The sequence below is a fragment of the Podarcis tiliguerta genome (genome assembly GCF_965153285.1).
Source record: "Podarcis tiliguerta genome assembly, chromosome: 2".
Taxonomy (NCBI): Eukaryota; Metazoa; Chordata; class Lepidosauria; order Squamata; family Lacertidae; genus Podarcis; species Podarcis tiliguerta.
The window spans coordinates 29,141,571-29,162,735 of NC_139535.1; the positions used below are offsets into that span (position 1 = coordinate 29,141,571).

The 21,165-nt window shown below is 40.2% G+C and overlaps 1 protein-coding gene across 28 annotated transcripts in view; it reads right to left on the reverse strand.

The window, feature by feature from the left end:
• Positions 1 to 21,165, reverse strand: part of FOXP1 (forkhead box P1) — a 521,641-nt gene that overhangs the window by 423,351 nt on the left and 77,125 nt on the right. For 7 of the 28 annotated variants that reach the window (XM_083425245.1, XM_083425254.1, XM_083425271.1 and 4 more), the window contains exon 4: positions 4,484 to 4,569. The exons of 19 other annotated variants lie outside the window; for them this stretch is intronic. The gene's annotated coding sequence lies outside the window, so the exon portion shown is untranslated. Of the gene's footprint in view, positions 1 to 4,483; positions 4,570 to 6,128; positions 6,184 to 21,165 lie in introns of those variants that run through there. 2 more of the 28 variants (XR_014507551.1, XM_083425255.1) reach the window with 1 other exon arrangement.

The window sequence follows — 21,165 nt, forward strand, 5'->3', positions numbered from 1 at the left end:
TGTACTGCTAAACCATGGTTTAGCCTTACAGGAGAACCATAGCACTAGGGATACTAAAACTAATGACACCCTCCCTACCGATTAGGACTAATCAACAACAATTGGCACTGGATGCTGCACTACTTTGACCTGATGAGAGAAATTGCTGGTTTGACAGTGTCCCTCTATCAACATTTTCTGCACAAAGGAAAGGAAACTTTTGCCTCATGGTATAAAACATCATGTGTTTGGCTCCAATCAAAATTCTTATATTGTCCTCATGTGACACAGAAATGCAACCAGGAGATATGAGCGGATTTAATTTTTTTATTATTTTTGATGCCATACAAAAAATACCATGTTACTAATCTGACATTTCTGTTGAGTGAAAATTTAATGAATAAATATATTTTTATAGCTTGGAAAAGGTCTCTTAATGTCCTGGGTGTTAGTTGGAAAGACGTGTGTTAAAGATTGTGATGCATTCATTAGAACAAACTAGATAGCCCTATAAATATAAACAGGGGACATACATTTACAGCCCTGGGCTTCTTATTAGTAATTTCAAAGTGAGAAGATAAGGGATGTTTATGAATACAAGTAATTTATGGTGTTCTGACTGCTAACTATTTATTTATATGAGGAATTACATCCCACACCTTTCTCATATATATGTGTTATTTAAGGTGGCTTATAATAGTTAAAATCGGAATATTAAAGTAACATCTTATGGATTCAGGCTAGATCATTGATCTGAATAATAATTCTATGGACACCTAGTGTGCTGTTAGAGAGGCATTAAAGATATTCTCACCCTCTAAAAAATTGTCCCCTTACCAATCAGAAAGAGCAATCGACCCCTCCGCGCCCCCCCCCCTTCTGCTGGGTGGTGGAGTTTGATTAGGCTGAGCGGTCTCATGGCAAAATAGGCTATCGGCCAAACAGGTGGGAAGCTGACCAGCAATATCTCCTCGGTCATCGTTTGCACGCATTGATCCAACTGTGGTGGGGAATCTGTGGCCCTCCAGATGTTGTGTGGCTTTTGGCTGTGCTGGCTGCATTGATGAGAGCTGGAGTCCAACATCTGTGGAGTCATAGGTGCCCCAAGACTTAACAGAAACATTAACACTGCAATCCATCCTATGCATGCGTACTCAGAAGTCCTATTGAGTTCAGTGGGGCTTAGTTTTCACATCAACTAAACATAATGTCTGAATCAGCTCAGAGGCTACCTTCAAATCATTATTTGGCTGTTTTCCTCTATTCAGCATCACTTAAGTAAAGGTAAAGGGACCCCTGACCATTAGGTCCAGTCGTGACCGACTCTGGGGTTGCAGCGCTCATCTCGCTTTATTGGCCGAGGGAGCCGGCGTACAGCTTCCGGGTCATGTGGCCAGCATGACTAAGCTGCTTCTGGCGAACCAGAGCAGCGCAGGGAAACGCTGTTTACCTTCCCACCGGAGCGGTGCCTATTTATCTACTTGCACTTTGACGTGCTTTCGAATTGCTAGGTTGGCAGGAGCTGGGACCGAGCAACAGGAGCTCACCCCGTCGCGGGGATTTGAACTGCCAACCTTCTGATTGGCAAGTCCTAGGCTCTGTGGTTTAGCCCACAGCGCCACCCACGTCCCTTAGCATCACTTAGGCCTGGTTAAAAACCAGCAGCTGTGCAGAGGAGGGGAGCAGTGTGGCACCCTCCTGGCAGTGATAGTTGAATGTGTTTATCAGGATGCAGTGGGATGAGGAGGCAGTGAGGTTGGGGGTAGGGCCCTCCAGACTGGATGTTCCAGCCTGCAGGTGAATGCACTACTGCTGCTAAAATCTTGCATCAAACTTCTTAACTCAGCATTATGTCAGAACAATGCAAAAGGCCATTATCACTGCCTTCATCATTAACAAGATGTATAGCTAGATACCATCAGCATATACTACTGCAGTTGTACCAGTCTCACAATATTCCCAGCTGGTGCTGCATACAATTACAGCAAGGGAGTGAGCAGCAGTTCTAGTTCTCACCGAATGGTTTCTGACAACTCAAAACCCTGAAAACATTTTCTTCTGTGACGATGCTCTGAATTTTTGAATGGTGTTCCTCTAGCCCTTTCACAAAACTACAATATTAAGGATTATGATTTTATTATTTGAGAGCCATGAAGGATGAAACAGATTTGAAACTGCTTTACCTGTGTAGTGAGAAGGCATCAACTGTTCCAAAGGCTTCAGGTATCTATGCTCAGAATGAAAACAGTTCATGGGATAAAATGGAAGCCCTGTCCATATGGTCCCTCTACAAAACACATATAAGCTAATTATGCTTATATGTAGTGGGTGACAACCATCCTCTTTAAATGTTTAAATAGATGATAGATAGATGATAGATAGATAGATAGAGAGAGAGAGAGAGAGAGAGAGATGATAGATAGATAGATATAGATAGATAGATAGATAGATAGATAGATAGATGAGAGAGAGAGATACAGATAGATTTAAATCTTATATTTATATTTCCCCCGATTAAATATTATAATATGCAGTTTCCAGCTCTGACCCACCTTAAGACAGGGTGAGTTAAAAATCTAAACAAAAACCCACACACATAATAATCATTAATAAAAACCAACTGCACAGCATTCAACTTATCTGTGATTGTTGATCATAGTAATCATCATTACATAATTCATAGTTTTTACACCATTTAACGAATAACTTTAGCTCCAGTGAGCAGGTTTATTCGAATGATAGGACATCGCTTAATCTTCATCTAACATTTTTCTAAAAATGCTTGTTAAAATGTGCAAGGAAGGGTTGCTTGCAGCACCATATAGCTATACCTTTCCTTATTTTTTGCACCATTTCTACTATATAATTCTCCAACCCTGCCCTGAGGTAGATGGACCAATGATCTGACTCAGTATAAGGCGGCTTCCTAATCTTTGCACAGATTTCTTTTGCATTAAGTGATCCCTTACTTTGATGGCCTTTTCTGGCTATGAAAAAGCAGCCCTTTTTTCATTTCCCATTTGCAACCAATTTTCATAAGGAAACTGGAGAAAAACACTGAAGAAAATACCTACTTTACCCTTTTCTGCAGCCCATAGCATCCTGCCTGAGACGCCTCTTAATTCAGTGGCCATCAGTTTGACAAACAGATGATAAAGAATTAAGGAGAAGAACACAGCAAAAGTCAGCTGTTGATCTTAGGAATTTCCATTGAAAGGACCCCCCAGGGGAACTTTGAGAAGTGTTCTCAAAAGAAACAGAAAATCTATTTTGACCAGGACTGAGCTGAAGAATTTGGGCCCAGTAATTTTTGTAGGTTTTGAGTGGCGTGGATAGTAACAGATAGCAGGTGGGAGTGTTGGCATTCACCAGGCCTCCACAGTTGCCTGTGTTGCTGCTGCATACTGGGACGAAAGGTCCAGGCAGTGGCAAGGTCAGTGCAGTGCAAATTCACCAGCGGGATCACCGCCACCCGACCCCACTGTCCCCTACCAGATGGCTAAGAGTATAACCTGATAGCTGGGAAGCCGTCAGTTCAAATCCTGCCTCATATATGAATTCATTATGCCAGCCTGCCTATGGCACATCTACTCAGAAGTAAGCTCCGCTGAGTTGAAAAGGACTTACTCACAGGAAAATGCATACAGAATTGCAGCTTAAATAGTCTCCAATAAGCTATCATCTCTTGGCCTCCATCCTCTATATACAATATAGATATACAATATACAATACACAATACACTATATACAATATACACCTGCTTTATAAAATCACTGAGGTAATATATGTGAAGCACTTTGAAAGCAACTTATAAATGCTAAGTACTGCTATTAAACATTCTGAAAGCGCTGCCTTGGGATTTGTGTGGGTGGGGTGGAGAGGAATGTCAGTAAGGTTAAATAAATAAATAAATGGTGGGATGGGAGCAAATCCGTAAGTGTGGTAAGATTACGAAGGGAATTGGGTGAAGATGGAAGGATCAAAACGAAGATCACCTTTGTGGCCTGATAATTTTGAGATTACTATGTGGCCGTATAAAAGTGTTACCAGTTTACTCAGGTTACTACAATAGCATTATAACAACACTGACAGCTTGTCGATATTAATAGGCTGGTTTAATGCATTATCAATGCTAATCCAATTTTACTCCTTTCCTGGACTCTACCAGACAACAGAAGAACAAAAATCAGCCTTAGAATGGCTGGGAACTACTGAATAACATTGGCAATACTTATATATTAATGGGAAACGGCAGCTATGTTGCTACACATACCTGCAATTCACTGTCCACTTACGACCTATTTGCCATAAAATTTATCCACCACTTCTTTAAAAAAAGCTTGCCAGCAATTTGAAAATCATGTATGTGATCATATATGTATATACAGTCATGCACAAAGACACTATGGACTAACAATAAAATCCTATACATCAGGGGTGGGGAACCTGGGTTTGCCATGGATCAAATTTGGCCTGAGATGCCATTTCCCCCAACCATGCTCACCTGTCACTTGTGACATCAGCTGATGGGCAGGAGGATAGGCTTCAATTCTATGTTGGTAGCTTACTTCTTTCTCACCTCCCTGTGAGCTGATGGAGAGGGGAGAAATAAAGATGTCTTTTGTAGGAACTGGCTGCAAGCAGGAAGGAATCAGCAAGCACAGGGCAGGCAATGTGGTGCTTCACAAGGTATTTTGACAAGTGGATGAGGCAACCCACCTGTCAAGGTTTGCCTCACAGTGGGACCAGAAAAAGATCTGACCCCACAGAGCCAAAGGGGTTTCCCACCCCTGTTGTGTATGTTTACTTATAAGCTATTAGTTTTGAAAGATGCTAATTCCCAGGTAAGTGTGCAATCCTATATTCACATATGTAAGGGGAAGCCTAATTAAATTCATTACTTCTGAGTAGCCATGCATAATATTGTGCTGCAACTTAGTTGCACCTAGTTCCCATTCCTTAGAAGGCACACTAAAGTAAGAGAGATTGAGAAGCACTATTAAAATGAAAATATTCTATTTTAGCTTTCCTTTCTGGCCTTGTATATCCAATTCACATAACTGAATAATCTGATTAAATTTTAATAGGTTATTTTATTTTTAATTGTTCTTATTGTGTTCTCTGGGTTGCTTTGGAGGCCCATGTGGGGTCAAAAAGCACCTGCAAATATTTATATAAACTAAATGAATAAATGAATTCCTATTGAACTCCAACAAATCATTACTAGTTACATCTTTGAAGGTGAAAAACAATAACTATTTAATATTTTTTTACTATGTAGCCCCGCACATTTTAGACGTCTGAATAACCAAGGTGCATTTTTCTTTTTAAAAATCCTGAGTTTTTCATATGAAGGAGAATAAATCTGTTTAATTCTGCATTTGGTTGCAGAGTAAGCAATTCACTATGGATCATATCCAAAGCTGTATGCTTCAGGAAAAAAGGCAGCTGAGGAGATCTTGTGGAGAGGTCAATTGAAGAGGAACGTATCAACTGCAAAGGATGAGGATAAAAAGCAAGTTAAGGATAAGTGTGAGATTAAGCGATCCAGCTTGGTAACAGGAAATGCGGGTTGAAAATGAACACAAGGGGAAGCAAAGTATTGTGGTAATACTTAGTCTCTTAATTTGGGAATGAAATACAGATCTTTAGCATGAAAGAATGGCAGGATGCTACCCACAATCTTTCCTGCTACAGAGTAATACCCCATTCAAATAAGTAAATTATTTTATTTAACAACGACTCCTGGATACTAGTATATTAGAGCAATCCTGTCATTCTTCTTCCTTTCCACAGTTCTATACAGAATCTGCCTTTTCCCCACCTCCCACGTGAGTCATATAGAAATTCTTTCCCTCAAAACTTCATGTCTATATTTTTACACCATACATATTTAGTAGTTTCCTTCTTCTGGGCATCAGAATCTCTTCTAGGCCTGTGCATCTTCCCTTCTCATTTTCAAGTATCAATATACTCATTTCCAATCTATTTAAGATACTGTGGTGATGGCTAGTAAGTTCTGGGCTGCAGTTTTCACTTCAGCATTTTCTGGTGTTTTCAGTGGCTGAGGGAAAGCTAGCCTGGAACGTTTTTGATAGTCAGTGGGGAGCATCTATTTCTTTAAAATGTTGTTAAGAAAGGAGACTTACCACAGCAGTTACAGTATGAGGTGGCAGAGGAAAGAATCAAGTCTTTTTTCTTCCTCTTAAAAAAGAAAGAAAAGAAAGACTGAAAGCCACCACTTCAAAAGGCAACAAAGATTATGAGAAGTGTTCCTTTCGGGGAACAGATCAGTAGCTTGAGTTTGCCTCAGTGGCTAAACTCAAACGTTTTGTCTGTTTGCCACCACTAGAAGCACTGGCAAAGCTTTCAACTGTTGTTTTTTTAAAAGAGATTTTGGCACTCCTCTATGCCATCTCATATCTATTATACTAAGCCCCCACCACACAAAAGCCTCCAAAAACGGTCCCTACTTTCACAAATGAATGATCTGAAGAACAGTGCCAGATTTACATATAAGCTAAACAAGCTATAGATTAGGGCCCCACTCTCTTGGGGGCCCCCAAAAAAATTAAAGGGGAAAAACTGGATGTACATCTCCAAAATATAAGATAAAAAACAAATAAAATAAAACCTACATACAGCAACAGTGTTTTGTGTTGTATAGGCTCCTGTGATGTAAGTAATGGGCCCCGCCTGCTAGCCTGCTCCCTAAAAATTTCACTGGTTTGCTCATTTCTATATATAGGGTTCCTACATTCTGCGTGGATTGCAACATGTGCAAATGGCTTTAGATACCTATTTTGTTGTTGTTGTTGTTTAGTCGTGTCTGACTCTTCAACACAAAAAACAGCAACAATTTGTTGTTGCCAAAAGACAGATGGACATATAAAAGGCCCCATTACCTTCAGTAGATTAGGGCCTCATCAAACCTAAATCAAACCACTGCCAACAAATGTAGTAGTGGACATTTTCAGCCCACTGCTCTTACAAGCTTATCTCTTCATTCAAATAAGCTTCAGGCTTTACTAGATGCACGGACAACAGGTATCACAAGGAACTTAGCTGCTTGCCACACTGTTTTATCATGTCAAAAGGAGAACTCACCCTGATTCTCTTCCCACCCTCATCACTTATGAAATGAATAGGTTCTGATTCATAGGTAACTTTCACATCTCACCACTGAAGATGGGGAGGGAGCTCAAAAAAAAAAATCCCACCTGGACAACAAGAATAAGTGTGGGGCATTGAAGCACCTGCTTCCTGTCACAGCGCACATAGTAAGATCCACAGCTGCGCCCCCTGCCTAAAGCTATCTCCTTCTGCATTGCCTCTCTTTTCATGTGTCCACAACCATGCTTTGCCCAGTATGCTTTGTTAGGTACAAGTTCAAGACATCTCCAATAACTTATTTCATATGTTTCAGAGCCGTGGCTTTCAATTATTCTGACTGAAACTTCTCAAATCCCATTTAAGATATGGCAGCTATGCAGCAAGTGAGCTGCTCCTTTTGGAAATCTGAAGTTAAACAAAGACTTTTCTCTGTAAGGTGTTTTTCATGCAGGGCCTGGAAATGCAATTACATTTAATTTTTATAATAAAGTCATACAATCACTGGAGGTATGTGTTAGAAGGTACATTTTATTGTTTTTCATCATGTAATTGTGTGCTTCGTTGCTTTTGGGCTCCTTTTTTCTCGTCGTGGGAGGTGTTGTAACTTTGGACAAACCACTTGTCTGGGGATGAGATTGGGATGTGACACTAAGCAGTACCTTGTGCTGCAAACCAAAAAATGGGGGGGGGGGACCCCTACCCTTCTTATTTCATATTAGCTGTATTTTAAAGTAATGATCAAAGAGAACATGTCATTTGTGGGAAATAAAAAGATGTCCATTACAGACTAAAAGCAAATTGAAGAATATGGGAAGCATTTGGGATTTGGTTATTCACAAAAAAATGTGAGCCTGAATTCACCACTTCATCACTTACACAGAAGTTGTAGTATATAAATGCTCTGGAATCCATCTATCTTTTTTATTACTTTTATTAGTAAGTTTATTTATTATTTTCCCATTTTACAATAAATCATACAAGTTAACAAAACCGAAAATAACTTCAAATCGACTCCCCCCCAATCTGTGGTTCATTTCATTTTATATTTATTACTGCATATCCAGATTAATTCCTTATTTATTTATTTTCTCTAAAATTTCCTTGTTATCTTTACTGCTCGTTTTACATTAACTCTGCTAATGTTTTATGTTGCTTACAATATATTTTCAAATATTCAATAATTTCCCCCAGTCTTTATTAAAAATTATATATTCCAGATTCCTTATTCTTCCCGTAAGTTTGGAATCCAAATCTCATCCATCCCTATGGCAATTCAATCTCCCACAGTATATAAAATGAATGATATAATACAAGCCTCTGCCCACACAATTTTAGCTTTGGGAAGGAAATAGGGGCCTAACAACTCTCAGCACCACTAACAAATGGCAGTATCCAGGATTCTTTGGGGAAAGCCAAGACTATAGGAAGCACCTAAAGAAACCAGTGTCTGCATAAGCTTACAGACGATCTGCGATTTAAGATAGTCATGTATAAGAAATGAAGGAAAGGGGAAATTACAAAGGAGGATTATACACAAGTAACCAACAGTTGCAGGGAGAAGGTCAGGCAGACCAAAGCACAGAATGAGCTCAGGCTTTCAAGAGAAGTTAAAATTAATTTTAGAAGGTTTCTTTGGATAAGTTCACAGCAAGAGAAAGAGCAAGCAAGGAGAAATGCTATTGGGTGACAGAGAAAAGGTGGAATTGCTCAACACGTACTTTGCCTAGGTCTTCATCCAAAAGGAAAGTGATGCCCAACCTGGTGATAACAGAATAAATTATGCAAGGAGGGAGCTGCAGCCCATGATATGAAAAGAGGTGGTAAGAGAACACCTAGCTACTTTAAATGAATTCAAACATCCAGGCCTGATGAGTTGCAGCCAATGGTACTAAAGAATGGGTTTCTTATAACTGACGGATCTCTTATCTTCTTTGATAGTGTTACAAGATTAGTGCATCACAGGAATGCTGTGGACATAATGTATCCTGATTTCTGTAAAGCTTATGATGAAGTCTACCATATTTTACCATAATAGAGATGGTGTCTGGATAAAAAATGGAAGGGAGTTCAAAATGTAGTTTAATATCAGCCATTATCATTGACAGCCACTGTATTTTCAAGGGCAGAAATGTAACGAGATCAGCACATCACTCAAATGTTAAATCTTGAATTACATTTTTAGACTAATGACTACATCTCAAATTAAAAAAGAGCTTTCATTTTACTTGCTTATTTATTTAAACATTCTGTCCTGCCTATTGATGGAGGGCCAAACCACATGTTATGCTTACTGTTTAGTGTGCAACTACATCCAGTGTGTTCTCTTGAATCAATTATAGAAAGGATTTCCCCAATAGTTACTGGGCACACAGCATGTGGGAACTGGAGCATTTGCAGCCATGATCAGGATAATCATGCACACATCCAAACAGCTATGAGGTGGGAGCGGGCGGGCAGGAATTCTCATTGGCGCCAAAGGGAGAAACAGAAGCACAGAAACCAAGCGGAGAGTTTGGTCCATCTTCCACCAGCCTGCTTCCTCTCTTGCATGACCTCACCTGCATGGAATTTCTTGTTGTCCATTGCTAACAGATGAGTGAGAGCTTAAATACAGGACTGCTTCAAAAGCATGTCCACATGTGCGACAGTAGCCAATGCAGATGTTATAACAGCACAAATTACCATGGCTTGGTTGTTCAATGAAGTGGATTTGCAAAAACGGGCCAAGTGTCCAGAATGACATGAAATATGTGAACTTACTTTTTAAAAAATGTGGGGATAAGAACTTAATAAAATGCCTTCCAGCCTCCTCCCCACTCACAATAATCCTCTTCCTTACTTAGCTTAATGGAAAAGGTTAATTGCTTTATCTGAAATTATTCTGCTAAAATTTTCTATCAGAGCACCTTTCCACCAACAATATCTGCTTCATGCAGACAATGTAAGAGGACAGTTCACCAGCCCAACATCAAAGTTCCCATAAAGGTAGGAAACAGCTTCCTGTGCCTTTTAATGGCTGCATGACAGGGACACAAACACAACAGTTGTGGCATTACTGCTCATTGATAGCTTAGTATTCTATTTATTTCTCTGTAATGTAGGTGAGGGGAGCTCTGTCAGTAAAGGAGTTCGCAACCATACACAACTTAATTGCTAGTGGCCATCAAACCTGCTCTAAATCTTCAGCAGTGCTGAACATTATTATTACTAGGAAGAGTTATATGTCAAGCTATTCAGTTTTCTCTTTTCACTTGATTCTGTGAGACTAAGATGAAGTTCTAGTGGAGGGCCGGCCTTGTTTTTTAACATGAGGCAGACCTCTGCTGGGACTGTACAACTGAAGAATATAGGAAGAGGATTGCATGATTAAATGTTCCCCTACGTCTGAGTAAAGTTAATATGACGTGGAAAAGAATGCTAGCCAATCTTCCCCAATGAATCAAGTTTTCTATGTACAAGGAGCTGAGTTTAACTAAGAAGAACGTTTAGACAAGTGATCTTCTTTCAGCCTTCTAAAGTGGTGCAAGAAGGCTATTTTTTTTCTGATATACAGATCAGCTCACAAGCCATTGATATGTTCATATTTACAATTATTAAAATCACTTTCTGTACTATTGGCCTCAATAAAACATATGGGTCTAATAAACCCCAGTAAAAGTTAGAAACTTGCATTCAATAATCAACTGAAACAACATAAAAGGAAAAGCCAAAGAAGAAAATGTGGGCCGCAATGACTTGTCTAACTGAACCTACTCCCTTAATAAATATATCTTAAAATAGCCTCCCAGTGATACATTTGCAGTGCAATGCAAAAACATTAGATTTAAGCTATGAAACAGATAATTTCACAGAAGTACATCTGAGCTGAAGGATGCTGTCCAAACTTTATTTATTCTATAGGATGTAATGATTTTAGCCAGCATTACATTCTTTCTTTTTCAAGGAATCATAGAGTCTTAGAGTTGGAAGGGCCTCCAAGGGTCATCTAGTCTAACCCCTGCAATGCAGGAATCTCAGCTAAAGTATCCATGACAGATGGCCAGCCCACCTCTGTTTAAAAATCTCCAAGGAGGGAGAGTCCACCACCTCTCGTGGGAGTCTGTTCCACGGCTGAACAGCTTACTGTCAAAAAGTTTTTCTGAATGTTCAGTCGAAATCTCCTTTCTTGCCACTTGAAGCCATTGGTACGAGTCCTACCCTCCAAAGCAAGAGAAAACAAGCATGCTCCTTCTTCCATGCGACAGCTCTTCAGTTATTTGAAGATGGCTATCTTATCTCCTCTCAGTCTCCTCTTTTCCAGGCTAAATATACTCAGCTCCTTCAAGCGCTCCTCATAAGGCTTAGTTTCCAGACCCCTGAACATCTTGGTTGCCTTCCTCTGCACACGTTCCAGCTTGTCAACATCTTTTTTGTATTATTATTTCATTTTTAATGGTACAGCATCAACATAACCTTGACACATTAGTCACCTTAGTAACAAACAAGTGTACCATATTCATGCATAATTGAAATCTCAATAGGATATTCAATTTAATACATAGATAGGTTAAAATGAATTTAAATAGATAGTATTTCAACAGAATAAAATCCAGCATTCATGTTACTGCAAAATGGAAACAAGAATACCACTTTTGAGAAGTCCACACTCTGTTTAAAACTGAAAACCTGGAAAATTCCACAGCCAAAATATAAAGTATTTGTGTAAAAATTATATACCAATTATAACAGTAACCAGATTCTACTATCACTGGTTACTATTATAACTTTAAATTACCTGAGTGTTCTATTGTCACCACTGTGTCACAATTTCTCTCTCTCTCTCTCTCTCACACACACACACAGATTAGGAGCAGGTGAATTATAGGTTACTTTTCTGTAAAGTGAGGACTATCATATGCAGATTTGGTCTAATCTAGGTAGATGCACTGCTGGGAGTGAAGTGAAACTATTCATCAGATGGTTTAGATAAGATCAGAAAGAGCTTAGATCATTCTTTGCTAAGCTGCTGCCCTCCAGATGTTTTGAACTACGACTCCCATCAGCCCCAGACAGCACAGCCCTGTTCCTTTCAGCTCCTCTTTGAATTCCTTTGGAGCTTGAAAATAAGAATGAAGACTTGGCATAAAAGGTCTCCAAAAGAGAAAACCTGCTACACAACTCATATTTCTGAAAAGGTTGCATTCTGAGCTTTTTATTATCAATGTTTTGGGGAATATAATACAGTGGTACCTTGGGTTAAGTACTTAATTCGTTCCAGAGGTCCGTACTTAACCTGAAACTGTTCTTAACCTGAAGCACCACTTTAGCTAATGGGGCCTTCTGCTGCCGCTGCGCCGCCGGAGAACAATTTCTGTTCACATCCTGAAGCAAAGTTCTTAACCTGAAGCACTATTTCTCGGTTAACAGAGTCTTTAACCTGAAGCGTATGTAACCTGAAGCGTATGTAACCTGAGGTACCACTGTAATAGAATAAGTACCCTACCGATGGCTTTTCTAGTCCAGCATCCTATTTCTTATAGTGGCCGACCAGATGCTTCAAGCAGGACATGTGTGGAATAGTTCTCTTCTGCCATTGTTCTTCAGCACAGGTAGTCAGAGGCATGTTACCTCTCAGCCCGGAGGTCGAGGTCTTCTGCCATCGACATTTAGAGGGCAAGCGTGTAAACCAGGCCCTCTGCTGAAGTTGTTCAAACGCAACAGGCACAAAATAGCCTACTAGCCACAGATATCGGTAATGCATCCGTTTTTTTAAATGCACTGCATTCTTCTGCAGTCTAAAAACTGACATCTGCAGGACAAGGCATCGACTCTTGAGCAGAGGTAGATTAAGTAACTGTGCAAGGGGCAGTTACCAAAAGTCCATGCTACCAACGCTAACCAGGGAGCACAGAAAACAAATCTTCAACATGTGGTGCACAATGTTGCTGTTGCCATGGCAAATATTCATGTTTCAAGAGAAGTGTTAAATCTTGTATCAGAAGTCAAATTGGCTGCCAAGACACATTTTCACAAGTAAGGGAATTTTTGTCTTTTCAGAATGGAACCATTTTTCAGTTGACACTGACTTTTCCCTAAAATAAATTCCTCAGTAACTAAGCCAATCACACTTGACTGAGTCCCAAAAAAATAAATAAAAATGAATTAGTCTATTCCACTACAGAATTGTCAACAGTTTTGTGTGTGTGCATGCAAATGCCTTAAGAGTTATTTAGAAAACCCAATACTCCAATGCTAATAAATATTTAAACAGCTACCTCAAAAAAGACCTTAATTGCAGCACTGAAAGTCATTCAGATTCTAATAAGAGAAGGAAGACAAAGAGTTGACTTTGCCTGTTCCTTCCACAAATGTAAGATTCAGTTTCCACCACAAACATATAGCCATGCATCTAAAACTCAGGATGAGAGAGACCAAAAAAGAAAAGAAAAAAGGAAGCCAACTGTTTTGCAGATTTCTGGTCATTTTGTATCTTTGAGGAACAAACTTTAAATTCACAATGTTTCAAAAGAAAAACATTGATGATTATAGTAAAATATTCCAATCTCCTTTGCGTCAACACAGTACTATAATTATTAATCCAATGGAAAACTTGCTTGAGTGGAATGCACTTCTGATTAGGGGAGATTTCTGCCAGTTCCCATCCCCACAGATGCAGTCCCCTATGCTACTGTGAATACTATTCCAGAGGTTCCCCTGTTTTTCAGGAGTGGCCTTTTAAGTGTCCAAGGAGCGCAGCGGGAAGGAGGTGAGAGAGCCCCATTGTTCTTAGGACCCAAATCAAAGGACTGGGTCCACAGTACCCTAGTCCTATTTAGATCCTATTTAAATCAATGTGAAAATTAAGTCAAAGCTAAGTGATATCTTGTCAATGTCAATGGGAACTAAACTCAATTTACTTTTCAATTTTGTTTTATTTAATCAAACCACAGACAAAACCAAAATCTATAATCCCTGAGTAAAAACCATAAAATGTGAAACTAGATGGCGGGGGCCACTAGGGGCGCATCGGAAAATGGCTGACAATAACATCTCTCCGACCCACACGAGGTAATTAAGAGGCTGTGATGGGAGTAAACAGCCTCCCTGCCCCCCCAAGCGTGGGGGGGGGAGACTGCCCTTGCCTGCTGTGCCCTATACCACCCCCGAATTTGTGGGGGTGGGGGCACTAGGCAGAAAGCCCTTGTGTGGATCTCGGCGCTCCTGGACGCTGTCTCTGATTCACGCCTCTAGCTGCAGCAACTTCAAAAGAAACAATTAGGAGGAAGCTAATGCACATATTTCTAGGAAGAGGAGGGAGTAAAGACTGCTAACTGAAGAGATCTCTGATAAACAAGACGGGTCGGAGGAACAAGAATAAATCATGAGAAGACACACCAAGGCTCGGTATGTTCGGCAACGGGACTGGATGGGGAGGGGAAAAAACTTTCCTTTCTTTTCTCTATGTGATTAACCAAGAATCCCCCCCCCCCAAGTCACAAGTCAGAAATGCAGTTTCAATGACTTAAGCTGTGGATTTAAGACTGTGTGGAGATAATTTTCTAACCAAAGCATGTTTTAAGAAGATCGTGAAAAGCATAAGAGCTTTGGAATGACGCAGCAAAAAATACCGTTGCCATTTTGGCAAGTTCTGTCAGAAGACTTAAGTCTGGGAGGAGGAACAGAGTTGTTTTTATATTGTGGGTGAGCCTCCTCAGAGGGACTAAAGAGCGACAGATTTGTGAGATTAATGATGGAAAGAGTGCTGTTATTTATGAAAGTGATGATATATGGAAACCATCTTGATATGATGATTGGACGAACGGAAAAATTCACACAAGATTATAATTGGTGTTTACCTGCTTAAGGAGATTATCAGAAGAGATCATAAAGAAAAAAAGAAAAATATACGAACAAGAAGAGATGTGGAAACAGGAAGATAAGACTGGATAGAATTATGAACATTATTTGGACAGATTTGTGGATATTAACGCAGCAGCAAGAAGATGATCGGAATCCCCCTTCGGAACTTGAAATATGGGTCCCCCCAACAAAAATTTAAAATTCGGCTTTGTGATTCGGAATTTATGTGATGTGATTTGATTTGATTTGATTTGATTGGTCGGTTAATAAAAATTATTTTTTAAAAAATGTGAAACTAGATGTTGAGCTATAGCAAATTCAAAATATTTTTCAAAACATTTTTTTAAAAAAGCATTTTCACAGCATTTATTAGATATTTGTAGATTCCACCTTAGATTTCTTGTCTATGTGAAACTTTCTGTATAGTGCTCTCAGCTAGCATGTGTTCCTCTCTGATTTCTAGTACTAAAGGCTTTTAAAAAAAACTTTATCTCACAATGGACAACAAATCTCTATATCATTCTGTCCATTTCATCCTTACTTAATTACAGCAAATTGCTTATTAAAATACTTGAATCTCAACCAAAATACTTCACTTATTTTCTTTTAAATTATATACCTTATTTTTTCCCCTTTATTGCCTCTCCTGGTACCACATTTTGTATTGTAGTGTACTGTAGCCCTGTGTTGTTGTTTTCTTTCATTTGAATCAAGCAATTGAGCAGAATCCCTGTATTGCAACAAAGTGTCAGAATCTGTCCAGCTTAGACAGGGTAAAGCCAAGACCTAACTTACAACAGTATGCTTTAGAGCAGGGGTAGGCAACCTAAGGCCCGTGGGCCGGATGAGGCCCAATCACCTTCTCAATCCGGCCTGCAGATGGTCCAGGAATCAGCGTGTTTTCACATGAGTAGAATGTGTCCTTTTATTTAAAATGCATCTCTGGGTTATTTGTGGGGCACAGGAATTCGTTCATATTTTTTTTTTTTCAAAATATAGTCCAGCCCACCACATGGTCTGAGGGATGGTGGACCAGCCCTCGTCTGAAAAAGGTTGCTGACCCCTGCTTTAGACAGTCAACACACAGCCCAACCATCTGAGATACAACCTTAACCTAACACTTGACTAATTCAGGTGGGCTAAAATAAAGCCCAGATTAACTTGCAGTTTGTAAAAATGTTCAGATCCAACATACCAACCCAGCCATGATGGAAGCTCAGACCTACCAACCTTCAGTCTGTGAAAGGATCTAGCTCAGAAGGGATATAACTCAGTTTGTAGGAAATTTGCTGCTCAGACTAAACAGCTGCCCACCAAATCAGTAATAAGATTAGCTCCACAGAGAACTCAAACTTGGTTTTCACTTTTTCAGATTACACATTAGTAGTAACGGTGGCAGCAGTGGTAGTTACTAATGGCATTACAGTCTTTACTATAGCATAGTCAAAGTTCTTTTATTACTGCAAGGAAGACAACAATACTGATGATTATCAGCAGCTATTGCATATGTACAATAATGGTTTCTTTCCCCTTTTATAAGAAAAGAAAAGAAAAAAAGAATGCATATTTGCATTACCATCATAATAACTACCACAGATTGACATGATATGATTGAGTATAATGGCTTCTGTGGAACCATTATGGTCGATCAGCAAATAATATACTTTTGCAGTTGTCTAACTACATATTTGCACATGTCAGCTCTTGTATACTTCAGTGACATAATTTAAAAGAAATGTTTTTTTAAAAAAACCTGTAAGAACAAACAACGACAACACGATATACTGGGGGGGGGGGTCAGTTCTGTCTAACATACAAAACTGGGAAATGTTACATTTAAAGACAAAACTCTAAAGAAAGAAAATATCTTTAACTCACTGAACAATGTCAAGTGTCTGAAGAAATCCAACAAATAAAATAAGGAACCAGTTTGAAAACCTAAAAGTGGAATTATAAGGTGATGTTCAATTGAGGTGTTCCACTTACACAATGGATTTCCGCTTGGTCAAATGTGAATTCCCCTGCCACCCATACCCCCTACAGCCCCACACTGTACCCCCACAAGTTGCTCTGGAGGCTTGGGGAATCCTCTAAAACACATTTAGGGACATGGGGGACTGCAGTGAAGAGGGGAGGAAGGAGAATTCCATTGCATCCACTGGTGCAATGTTAGATCGCACCCATAAGACATACAACGAGGACCGCTACCAAAATCGAATAAAATCTGCAAAGAAGTACAACAAACTCTGCATTAAAAAAAAATACTCACCAAAATCCACAAGCAAGATCCACCTGGTTCCAGCACACCCACCCCCAGTTGAGTCAAATATCACCAGGCCTCTGCAGCTGTCTCCGTTGCTGTGATGCACTAATGATCTAAGTGCCCCTTTTAAAAGAGGATTGACTTTGCGAATCTGGAATGGATGCCAAAAAGGCAAGGGTATGTTGAAATCTTGTGGAAAAGGTTATCACCTTCTAATTCAAAGCATGGGCCCATATTCTCAGCTTATGAAACATCAGATCGCAAATTTGTAGAATATCTGGCTTCAGAAGTAGCACTGATGAGACATTTATACTTGAATGCTATATGGCAAGTGCCTATGACTGCTGGACAGTTTAAAAACCCTCTCATCTGTTTGAAGACCATTTAATGTTCCTGTGCAAAGAACATCCAGGACATTAGAGTCAGAATTCACAAAGGAGATTTTGCTGGCAAATAGTCCACAGCTAACTATTTCCTCATGCATTGAGATTTTAAGTAATTCTTAGGGGCTTTGTAGGAAGGGAGTATTAATGGAGGGTAGCAGTGGAAACCTATGCATTGATTCAATGAATGTGGCCCTGTATGAACATTACACATTTATGACCCATGCTTTCCTGGTTACAAAGCTCTTCAAGACCTACTTCTGAGAGCATATAACTTGGATTAAAAAGGGCAGTTCTGAGTACTGAAAGCCCAAAAGCAGCCTATATAAAACAGCCAGAAATTGAGTTCTCCTTTTCTTAATTTGGAAAATATCTTTCTAAAAGCCCACTCTACCACCCGGTTAAGCAACAATGCTATGGGTTAAGGCGATTGGTTCCCAGTTATTTCAATGGCACTAAATTTGGCTGCGAGCCACTGTTCAGAGTAAATGGACAAAATGAGCATTACTAAAACATGTTATCTGGGACTGGCAGAAATTATAACCCTCTGAAACCAGCTCGCCTTCAGAACAGTGGCGGAGCTTCATGCTCTGGCACCAGGGGGCGGAGAGCAGGCGGGAGCGGGGCTGGCGCGTGTCCTAGGAGTGTGGTGCACCGCCTGAGGGGGTGTGGCGCCCAGAGTGGATGGAGGGCAGCAGCGATGGCACCCCACTGGGGTTGCGCTGCCGGGGGCGGTGCGCTCCCCCCCCTTCCTCCGCCAGTGCTTCAGAACAGCAGTTTTCCAAAAGGATCAAATCCACAAAACAAGCTTGAGGTAAAAACTCAAGACTCCTGGAAAACTGCTTTCTCATTTTTTGGCACTTTTTTTGAAACAGGCTTAGCTTCCAAAAGGCACAGCCTTCCACAGGGACTGGAGCTCTTGAGGGGCAATTCATATAGACTGAGAGGTGCTGGAGCTAAGTCTCGCTGGGGGGAAATAGCCCTGAATACTGGGGAGTAGGGGAGAGAAAGGCTGCTGCGGCAGCTAGAGTCAGCCCTGGTGGGCTTCCGCATGCCCATGCACTGAGATGGCGCCTCTTTGCTACTGCCCTCAACATCCTGATGGTTATTTACAGGCCCTACACTTCAACTCCAAGGCCCAGTCCTGGTTGCACCATTGTTCCTGAGGACAGTCGTGGCTGCTCAAATGGAGAAGAAAAATGTAAATTCCCTGAGCAAAACAGAATGAAGCTAGCTTTATAACTTATTTAACAAGTGGGTACTTCTTTTTATTCTCATGTTCCTTGCCATTCAGTGCCTTCTGTAAAAGTTCAGCCTCTCTCCTTCTCTTGCTTTACTGACTGTTGGTATGAAGAAGCAGTCTTCAGCAATCAGGTACAGAAAGCGGAACAGTTGACTCCTAGAAGTTTAATTCTACCAGCACTTGACAAAAAGCGAAATGTGCTGTAGAACTACCTGTTGGTAGCAATAAGCAGATGCTCCCCTGCTTCTCCTTCTGCACCTTTTCAGATACAGCAGTGTGAAAACCAACCATGTTTGATAAAGAGATGGTAAATGTACAAATAAGCAGACGTGTTTCTTCTTAAAACGCTCTGCGCTGTGTGGAAATTCAGAGCCGTTATCTGTTGCAGACCTGTAACGCCCCTTTTTTCTCTCTAAAGAGAACTTGTGCACATCTAAAACTGCAGAACCTGTTGAGAACATTTTGCTTTCAGCTCAAGAAACTTTTGCTCACTGTATTCAGCAAACAATGCACTTAAAAATATTCTATCCACCCTGCTACCTGCTGCAGACAACCATCTGCAGAAAGCATGAAAAATGCTTTACAAAACCATTCCATTAAAGTACCGTTTAAAATTAGCTCTCTGTTACATCCAAATGCAAATATTGCTCTTTTGTAACAGCACAGCAATAGTCTTACATAAAGTGATTCCTGGGGAGGGTATGCATTAGCGTTCCAATCCAGAAGTGTACACTCAGGACTGCCAGCCAAGCAGGCTTCTTTACTGAATGAATAGTTGGAAATAGTATCATACATGCTCCAGGAGATGCGTGTGCAGAGAAATCGGCAGAGAAAGCACTGGTCATGGGGCAGGAGTTCCATATGCATGTCACAGGGTTCAGCATGCATCAGGACTCGAGCATCCTATGCGAGGAAACAGGGGTGAGTTCGTCCAACTGTGCAGTGCAACCCAATACCATTTCAACCTTGAAATTACATATTTAACACTTTGTGCTGAGGAAGGTACAGTAACTACAATGCCACTAGAAGGTGGCGCACAGATAACCATCACATCTATACTTGTTTCTGCATCACTTCCACAATGCAGAGTCACCTTATGCCTCAGCTCCATGTTGCCTCTTATTATAACTTGCACACAAGGCAGTGACTTAGTTCGGCATACTGGCCCAAGTGGCTGCTGGATCCCAGCCACAGCACTTATTTGCTGGTGTTGTGAGGATTGGGCTGTAAGCCTTGTATACAGGTGACCCCCTATCTGAACCTGGACACCTGCAAGGTATACCTGGATCCATGCTTGTTTTTAGCAAGGTTACTTCAGTTAAATAAAAAAATCATGGGAGACAACACAAGATTGGCAAACTGTGGCAAGCCCATCAAAGCTTTTTTTTCTCTTGCAACCTGGTAAAAAAAAAGTCATCTGGCAGAGATATGACTCGTAGTCCTTATTTTGCCTGCCCTTGGTATAGTACAATCCCATTAGGAGCAATGCAGAACAAATGGAAAATAATTGGTTACTTTGGGAGATGAATGAAGGGTGAGTGAAATGGGAGATAGGACAACTGTTAATGAGAAGAGTTCCCGCCGCCCCAACTGACGAAGTCAATTTCACAGATGCAACTACTGAAAAATACTGTAAATGTATTTGTTGGGAGAAGGCTATAGAGAAACAAAACAAAGATACAAAATGCCTTTCTACATGTGACAAAGCATTATTGGAACAATACAAAAGGTCTCCTTAGCTTTGTGGCATGTGATATTTTGAGGCTCTCAACTCCTTAAGGATATGACTGTGGTGGAAATAATTCTCACAATTAATATGTGTATGAAGTTACGGAGTTCACACTGCCCAGTGAATCCTAATCCACCTACAGCGCACAAACATATCTATATAATCTGTCACCTTCAGCAGAATTCATTAAAATAATGTTATATCCCCCCTTGTTAAATGTAATTCTTTTAATTGAATTTTAATCTTACTGCATTATTTGGTAGATTTTTAATTGACATTTGTGGTAATTAATTGGTAAGCATTACAGCTTTGTCTGAAGAATTTAAAACAAAATTTGACACAGAGATTGGCTAGCCAGTGTTGGGATCTGCCTGCTGGGAACGTTTCATCATTCTTTCAGCCCATCCTGCTGATCATAGGTTAGGGGAAATGATGGACTCTTTTTTACAGTCGAGAATTACATTACTAATATATTCCATTACCACCACGCAAATGTCATGTTAATTTCTGATCATCATCAAGTCAGACAATGGTTTCCACACTGGCAACTAGCCAATTAGTTATGTGGAAAAATATTCAGCCAATTATGTTACTTGAATTAGGTTAAGGACTCAAG